The following is a 10,526-nucleotide window of genomic DNA, read 5'->3' on the forward strand; positions in this document are numbered from 1 at the left end:
TGTAATTAGTATGCCACATACCTGAACAGTGCATAACAAGACTTTTTATATATAAATGACAAAAAATGAAATTCATATTTCATATGTTCCTATAATGTGCAAATACTTTTTATATATTCTAAATACATAAAAAGTATTTGCACATTATAGGAACATATGAAATTGGTTTGAATGAGCATTAGATGTATTATAAAAAGCGATGCATGCCAAGATATTCATTGTTTTATCCAAATGTGAAATAACTACGCTAAAACATATACTAGTAGTTTTTTTACTTCCATTTGAGCTGAGCAGTTCACAAGCAACAGGATCAGGATACTAAGATGTCATATACATAAATTGAAAATATTTTTTTCGCTTTATCTATACTTGCTTTTGTACGGTCAAGGTCGAATACAAGAAAAAAGTATGTCAGTCATGATCGTTATTGGTTGATTTTATTTAAATACCTGAAAAAAATCTAAACTGTTTCTGTATAAACACCTTTTTCCAGGTAAGTAAAGTTTTTGTAAACTTTAAAGTATGTTAGTACTCTAAAAATTACCTATATATAAAATGTAAAAATTGGTTTCCAAAAATTATAAAGATTTATAAAACAGGGCTCGATCCTTATTGTAAAGAAAAATGTTTGGTTTATGTACCAAATTTTGACAATTGAATCGAATTATATCTTTTCAGGTACAAACATGAGCAAAAATAGATTTTTTAAGAAACGTATGGACGATAATCACTTTTCACATTTTGAATTCAATTGATTCTTACTAATACAAATTATCTATCTTTTTCATTCCGTGGTCACTTACACCAAAATCTTTGGATTATTTTCTGAAAAGATATCCGAATCTTTGAAAAGACCAGCTGTAATAATGATTACTTAATAAAAAGTATTTAAAAAATAATACTATAGTGAAGCAATTAGGTATTTGTAATTCTAAATACCAATGATCTACTCGAAACTGACTACAACATGCAATGAAATATACCAAGAATTTTTTACTATTGTTTATTGAAACTATTTGTAAAAAAAGAACAACATTGGGTCTCTGGAAACACATGTCAAGAAAACGTCAGTCAAAAGTATCAGATTATGTGTCCATATAAAATGGAGGAAAAGTGTACACAGCAAAATTTTGCTCACGTGAATTTAACGTGTGACCTCGATCAAAATGTCCCTGTGTATGTGAAATCAGATTAGTTGTGATCTGATTTTTATTGAGGGAAGTTGATTATCTGCCGATACTTTCGTTTGCAATATATGAATTCGTCCATTTTATTAAAGTAATAAGGAGCTCACACATTCTTCTTATCTTCAGTTATTCGTTATTCTTCCTCTGTCAAAATTGGTTTCAGTCAACTATAATTTTTTCAAACCAAAAATTACATTACATTTGGAATCAATTAAAATGTTACTTTAAGAAGCTTTTGTCACAGTATGTTGAAAAAATACTAATTTGCTTTATCAAGATAATATATGAACAGCGATCGTACAAAAGTATATCAGTCTTGATCGTTATTGAATTGATAATATTTAAATACCTACCTATTTCAGCAAAATCATGAATATTGTTTCTTCATAAACACCTATTTCCAGGTAAAAACAGTATTTGTAAACTTAAAATTCTATTAAACAACTGTTTGGTTACAATGTTTCCAAAACAAGATATATGACACGTGACTTGTGCTTCTTATACAGATGAATATTGAGAGTTTGCTCTATTTGCTGTTGGAAAACCAGAAGAAGGTGAGTTGACATTACATTTTTTCAACATCTTCAATAATAGGAAATCAAGGATTGTTCTGTAAACGCTGAATCTGTTAATTTTCTATGACTTTGAAATGCAAATAAGATTATTCAAGAGTATTTAACATAACATAACATTACTTTGACGATTAATTTTACTCAAGTTATCTAGATTTAAAATAGAATGAAATGTAAAAGTTAGATATGATCGAAATAATATAAGTTCTGCACGCTTTTTATTATGTCTGTTTAGTTCACGCATCATTGTAAATATAACGGAATTTGATGAGACTGTCATCAAAGTAAAAGGGTTAGCGCTATAAAACCAGGTTTAATCCACCATTTTCTACATTTGAAAATGCCTGTACCAAGTCAGGAATATGACAGTTCTTGTCCATTCGTTTTTGGTGTGTTTTGTTATTTGATTTTGCCATGTGATTATGGACTTTCCAATTAGATTTTCCTCTAAGTTCAGTATTTTTGTGATTTTACTTTTTTCAGTTATCAAGGATATTCCATTCTAGGTCAAAAATATATACTACTAAAACGGACTCGATGATTGGCTCCATGGTCACGTTAAACAAAAAGCTTTTTAACATTTTGGATCATTACTTAATGAAATTGAAAAAAAGTATTTGACAATTTAAAGCACATAAGCTCAAAAAAGCTAATTATGATGCTCCGTCAGATTTCTTAAACAAACAATTTTATCTCCAAATTTTATTTTCTTCCGAAAAACGGAATATTATTAATAAAATTAACAGTACCAAGTTTCCTGTATCAGATGCGCATTTCGACAATACATATCTCTTCAGTGATGCTCGTGGCCAAAATATTTGAAATCCAAAGCTTATATAAAAGATGAACAGCTTTAATCCAAAAGGTCCAAAATGTATAGCCAAATCTTTGAAAGGAATCAGAGCTTTGCATGAGGGAGATACATACCTTAATTTATGATAATTTCTAATTATTTTCTCTATATGAAACTAAAGCGTCAAACTGAACTCATAATTTTGCTTAATTATCTTTAAAGTATTTCAGTTCCAAACAAACAAAACTGCTGATCAGCAAATAACAAACTTAATGTATTGATTTAATAGGGAAATGGCATATAAAACACTATCCGACCTGAAAGGTTTTCTGAAAGAAAATGAAGATGTTTCTGATCGGGATGTTGAGACTGAATGGGAAAAGGAAGAGGATATTGTACAACTTATCAAAGGGGGGCCGAATTTGGAAGAAATTTTTCTTGAGCAAAATGTGCAGTCTGACTTACAGGAGGCAGTAAATAGTCATGGAGTAACAAGTGATTCCACTTGTTTCACTTCAAACCGAGGAGTTGGAGAACCAACATGCTTCTCGTGTGCAAAAAAGTGCAAATTGAAATCGGGTCACGACATCAAACTGGGAATGCATCTCTTACATGGAAGATATTTACCCGCCAACAAAGTTAATGATGCAATCAATAAGGCATTTAGTTTCGTTTCGCAAAAAGTAGGATCAGAGCAGCCATTTCTGTATGAACATCATGCTATCGTTTCAGAGGTTATAGAAACGAGTGATAAAACAGCAACTGTAAAAGTAGTGGAATTTACATCACTGGGTTCATTTACATATGGGGTCATTGAAAGCGATAAACCTTTTGTCATTAATGTGGAAACTGATGGTCACATTTCTTATAGACAATATGGTGAACTAAGGTATACACCGGATGAAATTGTAGAAAGGGCTAGAAGTTGCAAAGGAGAAAGTGCGTATAATTTGATTACAAACAATTGTGAACACGTTGCTGTTTGGTGTGTGTCGGGAGAAAAAGAAAGCTTTCAAGCAGCAGAAACTAGTGATCAAAAATTCCGTCAAATCTTCACATGGATAGGTTCAATGTTAGGAAAAATAACCCAGTTCATGGTATCAGATGGCGTAGCGTTTGGATCCCGTGTTGCAAAGTTTGCAACATTGGCAATTCCTTGTATTGCTTTTGCGGGTGTATTTTTTCTCCTAGAACTGATAATAAGTATTCTTAGATTCGTGGAACTAAGAAAACAAAAGAAAAGTGGTCTTATTTGCCATGCGTGCTATAATAAAAGAAAGACTTACTTGATTGCAAAGATAACATGCTCAGTTATTGCCTCCATCGTATTGTCCCTAATACCAATGGCGTCAAAGGCACACTTAGCTATCTGGGCGATCGTACTTGGAATTGCTGCAACTTTTATTCTGCCGTCATTGGTCTCGTATTTGTACCGTAAAGTCAAGACAGTTTTGAATCCTCTCTATGAAATTCCCAAGATGATTGTGAGAAAGCATGAACATATCAAACCAGGAGATGTCCTTACTATTCCAAAGGACCACGATATCATAATAAAAAATGTAAAACTCTTAACCAGAAACGAAGCAAGCGGTTATGTACATTTAGAAGTAGTGCACTTTACATTCCCAGGACCAATGTCAACGAGAGTTGTAGAAAAAGAGAAAATTCCGTTTGAAATAAACGAGGACATGTTAAATGTATTTGAGTTTCCCTCGTCAGCTGTATACCCTGATGACGAAGTGGTCAGAAATGCTTTGGGGAAAGTCGGTGATAAAAACTTCAACGCCCTCTTTTATAGATCGAGTCATATGGCAAAGTTTTGTAAGGTAATTCATTTAGCTTTCCTAACCGAAATGGTTTGTTTGCATTATTCACAATCACGGAAGAATGTAGACCGCAAGAAATTCTCATCCAATTTTAACCTAACTAAGATATTTTGCACAATAACAGCTCATTAGATGCAAGTCAGGTTAATAATGATTTTGAAAGAAGGACGAAAGATACCAGAGGGACAGTCAAACTCATAACTCGAAAACTGTTATCTTCATGCAATTGACATGAATACATATCCCTCATTAAGTCAAAAATAGGCCAATCGCAACCAAACCAATATGTTATCAATTATTTATTTATGTACAACATATCAGCACAATTCATAGCAGACTGAACTGATAATTAGATAAATGATAATGGTCTGGAGATTAGACAGAAATACAGGAAAATGTACTTGCAAGCAAAAGGCTGCGATATGAGGTAAAGGTCAAATATGTTTATGGAAGTTGCACCCTTGCACACACACCCTTCCTAAACAACAGAAGCATGTATAATATCGGGATTGATGAAGTCGTCTGAGTACTATAAAATTGTAGATTTTTTCACGTCTGTTTTTTAAGATTGATATAAAAGAGGGACGAAAGATACCAAAGGGACAGTCAATATAAACTGATTTAACTTTATTTGCGTTTGTTTTGTATTTCAGGTCAGAGATTATTTTGAAGATTATTGGTTATCATTCAGTAAAGTTAAAACTTCAGAACGCAAAGTGAAAAATGCAAATGACGTAAAACCAGGAGATATGATAAATTTCCGTTATTTTGGACTTCCTCATATTGGTATTGTAGCTGAAAAACATCCACCAGCCGATGTCGTCGAAATAGAGTTTTACCATGTGGAAAGAGGGATTGCAACACAAAGTAAACAGAAATTTGATCTCGACACTAACAAAATATTACGACATAATTACAATGAAAGTGACCGATTACCAATCGAAGAAACAATTGAAAAAGTTGAAAACAAAATCGGTGAAGAGGTTTACCCGTTTCGCATTTACAAGGCGTCGCGATTAGCCCGCGATTGTGTGTTAAAAACTGGGAAGTGAGCAACGAAATCGCATATTATAGTGTTTTCTAACGTTTTTTGATGTCGAGTGTTATATTTAACAGCTCAGCAGAACATACTTAAACTGTATTTTGTTATTTACTTTTTTTCTCATTTTATACTGTCGAAACCTATTAAGAGTGCTCCATTTACAGTTTGGTTCATATGTAATGATATGAACAAAATAATTGTATATTCTGACGTAATCCAGCTACAGTGACACATACGGCTGGCGTCTTTGACCGCATAAGAGATCTGCGTGACGGCTGGACAGAATACAAGTAAACTGGTAAACATGATGAAAGAAGTACGTTCTATTCAAATGATTCAATGGCTTCAGTGATAGTGTTCCAGTGATTCAGCTTCAGGGGAATGAATCTGTACTCATAAACGATTGGTCCATCAATTATTAATTGTGATCTAAATGTTTTTATGTAGTTTCTAATTACAAACAAAAATTGGGCTTTTATTATTCCACAATTCATTGAAAGCATCTTCTCAGAATTCTAAATGAGGTTCTATCGGCTATTTAAAGGGGTTTTTTCCAACACCTAAAATATGTTTTTTTGTGGGTTTTTTTCTTATTAAGAAAATATTTCTTTTTTATATGAATAATCAATGATGGAATCATTTTGATTATTATATAACATCGATGAAACAACGCATTCCATATTGTCAGATAGGACCTAAAACTAGTTGATTGTTTCGGCAGTTAAAGCTTGATATAGACATCTTATAACGTATAAACTCGAAGATACTAAAAGGGACACTCAAACTCATAAGTCGGTAATAAACTGACAATGTCATGGCTTAAACAGAAAAAAACATCAAAAAGACAAACAACAGTATACAAAACACAACACAGAAAACTGAATAAAGGCAACAGTGGTATACCGCTGTTCAATAAAATTAACGGTACCAATTTTCTTGCACCAGATGCGCATTTCGACAATACATGTCTTTTCAGTGATGCTCGTGGCCAAAATATTTGAAATCCAAAGCTTATATAAATGATGAACAGCTATTATCCAAAAGGTCCAAAAAGTATAGCCAAATCCGTGAAAGGAATCAGAGCTTTGCATGAGGGAGATACATTTCTCAATTTATAATAATTTCTAATATTTTGTAACAGCAAATTTTAATAACACAAAAAATCCGTATGTTCATGCCAGTACCGAAGTACTGGCTACTGGGCTGGTGATACCCTCGGGGACTAATAGTCCACCAGCAGAGGCATCGACCCAGTGGTAGTAATAAAATTAACGGTATCAATTTTCTTGCACCAGATGCGCATTTCGACAATACATGTCTCTTCACTGATGCTCGTGGCCAAAATATTTGAAATCCAAAGCTTATATAAATGATGAAGAGCTACATGTATTATCCAAAAGGTCCCAAAAGTATAGCCAAATCCGTGAAAGGAATCAGAGCTTTGCATGAGGGAGATACATTCCTCAATTTATAATAATTTCTAATATTTTGTAACAGCAAATTTTAATAACACAACGTCATTAATTAATTGAGAGAAAACAATTCCAGATTTCAAACTTAAAGAGGAAAACGCCAACATATATAGAAATGAACTATTTGAAAACCTGAAAAAGTATATTCTTATTTCAATTCCGTCTCATCCTGCATTTCTTTAGTCGAGAGTTCTCATCAACAAAAAATAACAAAAATAACAGGAAAAAATTCAAAACTTTAAGTTCCTAATCAATGGCAAAATTAAAGGAGAATGCAATTGTATTGTGTTTTAAATATATTATTTATGATTCTTTAATGTATGGTTATTACTTACTGTCGTTATTCTTCAGATGCGATGAATTAGTAAAATTAAGTACATGATATCAAACATGTTGCAGTTTTCTAAAGGGAGTTATTACTATAATAATAGAACGGCTGATTGTAGACAGTTTAATACCTCTGTTGGTGTACTATCAGTCTCCGAAGGTATCATCAGCTCAGTAGTTAATTCCATGCGTCCGAATCGCTTTTCAGAATTTACCTTCGTCGGGAACTCTCGTAGGCAATTATTTGAAAGTCAAGAATGTATAAGAACCGAAACAGTTTCGAATATATAAGACCAAAAGGACCTAAAACATTGCCAAATATATCAAAGGTTAACTTTGATACCTTAGTTTCTTTTTATTTTTAAAATTTATAAACGGACAGTTTTATAAAAGTTTCTTATAACTCATGCCTGTACCGAAGTACTGAATACTGCAGCTGATGTTACACTCGGTGTTCACCAGCAGAGGTATCGACCCAGTGTTGTAAAAAACTAAAAAAAAAAAAACACGTTAATAAATCCATGCATCAGATGCGCTTTTCTGAATAACCTATTTTAGGAAATTAAGTATTAAATTACATTATGATTGATTTGTAGATCTTGTCTTGTTGATAATGTTTGCCATTAAATTGATTATATCTATTTATTGTCGTTATATATAATTAGCAAAAACGGAAAAAGGTGTCACAAAAAAAGGCTTTAACTTCAATAAGGAGTAGACTAACGATTTTATTCATTTGACTTAATAGTAAATATTGTTTTGCTGCTCATTTTTTCTATTTACAATTTCTATATATATATATTGTAGTTTTTATACGCCCGTCAAAATTTTGACGGGACGTATTATGGTATACAAATGTCCGGTGTCCGTCCGTCCGTCTGTCTGTCTGTCTGTCCGTCTGTCTGTCCGGCGTAAACATGTCGCACCGTAACTTGAGAACGACTTATCCAAATTTCATGAAACTTAATATAGTTGTTTCTTATGATGGTCAAATGATCTGTATACTTTTTGGTGAAAATAAGATTAAAACTTTTTGAGTTACGGCACTTTGTAACTAAAACAGGGGTGTGTTTTTTTCACATGTCGCACCGTATCTCAAAAACGATTCTTGATTATGGCTTAAAACTTTAAACACTTCTTAGTTATATTAATCTTAATATCTGTATACTTTTTGGTGATGATTCAAAATTTCATTTTTGAGTTATTGAGTATTTTGTAAAAAAGGGGGAGGGTTTTTTACATGTCGCACCATATCTCATAAACGATTTATGATTATTGCTTAAAACTTTACACATGTCTTTGTTTAATTAATCTTAAGATCTGTATACTTTTTGGTGATGATTTAAAATTTCATTTTGTAAAAAAGGGGGAGTTTTTTTTTACATGTTGTGCCTTATCTCAAAAACAATTTATGATTATTGCTTAAAACTTTACACACTTCTTTGTTATATTAATTTAAAAATCTGTATACTTTTTGTTGATGATTCAAAACTTTATTTTGGAGTTATTGAGTATTTTGTTAAACAGGGGAGGTTTTTTTTTACATGTCGCGCCGTATCTCAAAAATAATTTATGATTATTGCTTAAAACTTTACACACTTCTTTGTTATATTAATCTAAAGATCTGTATACTTTTTGGTTTTGATTCAAAATTTTATTTTATTGATATTTAGTTTTTCGAAAAAAAAAACAGGGTTGGGGGTTTCACATGTCCAGCTGTGTCTCAAAAACAATATATGGTTATTGCTTAAAACTTTCTCAGAAACTATTTATGATTATTGCATAAAACTTCCACACAAGACGTCGGGCGTATCATGCGCTCATGGCGCAGCTGTTTATTTAAGAGAATATGTAAAACTGCAAAACAAAAAATCGACAAAATCGTCCTTAAAGTGCAATAACTTCAATTAGGGGTCGACTGACGGTTTTGACCATTTGATATATTTTTAGAGCTTGTTTTACTGATATTTTTTTCCTTAATTCTTGAAGTTTATATCAATCGTATATAGTTTTCAAGAAAGTCGGCATTAATGCATACAAAAGTCGTGGAAAAATCGCCGTTAGATGGCTATTAAATCAATCTAGAATACTAATTGCAGTCATATTTGACTTAATTGAAGATCGTGCTTATCATGTTTGATACTTTAGTACAGGTCTTTGTGAAAAATCATGCAGAAGGTGATTTATGACATGTCACAGAAGTATTTTTTTTTTTGCCTTATATCATAAGAACTTTAGTAGATGAGTAAAATTCTGTCTTTATTTTCCCTGTATTATGCCTGTTGCCATGGTAACCATCAAATCAACATTTTGCCTGAATATGTGAAAAAGACCCTTTTTGAAAATATAAAATAAGGGAATTTAAAGTCCCATAGAAATATAGTTAATCAATACAAACAATATGTATATTTACAGTATTGACAAACAAAATCCCAAACTATACAAAAACGTTAAAATTGTGAATTTACTAAATAGTTTGTTTCCATAGCAACCATTTAAAAATGTGTTAAAATTCGAAAAACTCCTATATTTTAAATCTGTTTATCTCCCAAGACCAACAATACCATGACATGTCATTGACAAATTTTGAAAGACCACATTCTATATATTCATAAAATAAAAAAGAAAGTCGTGTGTTGTTTTTTTTTTTAAAAAAAATTTTGTAAAAAATTGTCAATTTTCACCAAAATTCAGATTAACAATCAGATGAATAATTAAACATTTTAAACTTAAAAAATTCCTATTTTGTGAAGAACCAAACTGAATATACAAGAAAATATATTGAAGATAATCAAAATGCTTCACTTTTAATTAGTGTTGTCAACGGTTAACCGGTTAATCGGTCGAACGACCGAATACCGAATACCAAAAACGCTAACCGGTTAACCGGACTTTTTTCAATTTCGATAGATTTGATATAAATTTGTGTTGAAAATCAAATCATTAAATAGTTATGTTTTATTTAAAAATTGTCGTCGTGGTAATTAGTTTGACAGATCAATTGTCCAGTATATTGATTGCTATTGTTAATACTAAAAACGTAAAATTAATTAGAGTTCGGTGCAGGATCTTTAAGAAACATAATTAGTAAACATGTTTTTTTAACAGTAACTTTAAATCAGTAATGAGATTTAATTTTACTTATTACTTCATTATTTCGTTTTTGATCTAATATTGTGTAAACCTACATTTAAATGTGCAACCTCCGTAGTTAGTCTAACTTTCAATTCAAAAATTGTGAAATGCATACCAATGTGAATGTACTCAATGTATACGTGAAAGTACGAGTAATATTCTTAAAGAAAAA

General features: G+C 31.5%; 1 long non-coding RNA gene across 1 annotated transcript; it reads left to right on the forward strand.

The window, feature by feature from the left end:
- The first annotated feature begins 436 nt into the window (after positions 1 to 436).
- LOC143073668 (uncharacterized) lies at positions 437 to 5,901 on the forward strand. Its single transcript, XR_012977565.1, has 4 exons — positions 437 to 493; positions 1,694 to 1,741; positions 2,842 to 4,378; positions 5,032 to 5,901. It is a non-coding gene; the product is annotated as an uncharacterized LOC143073668 (long non-coding RNA).
- The last annotated feature ends 4,625 nt before the right edge of the window (positions 5,902 to 10,526 follow it).

Source organism: Mytilus galloprovincialis, chromosome 4 (genome assembly GCF_965363235.1).
Source record: "Mytilus galloprovincialis chromosome 4, xbMytGall1.hap1.1, whole genome shotgun sequence".
Classification (NCBI taxonomy): Eukaryota; Metazoa; Mollusca; class Bivalvia; order Mytilida; family Mytilidae; genus Mytilus; species Mytilus galloprovincialis.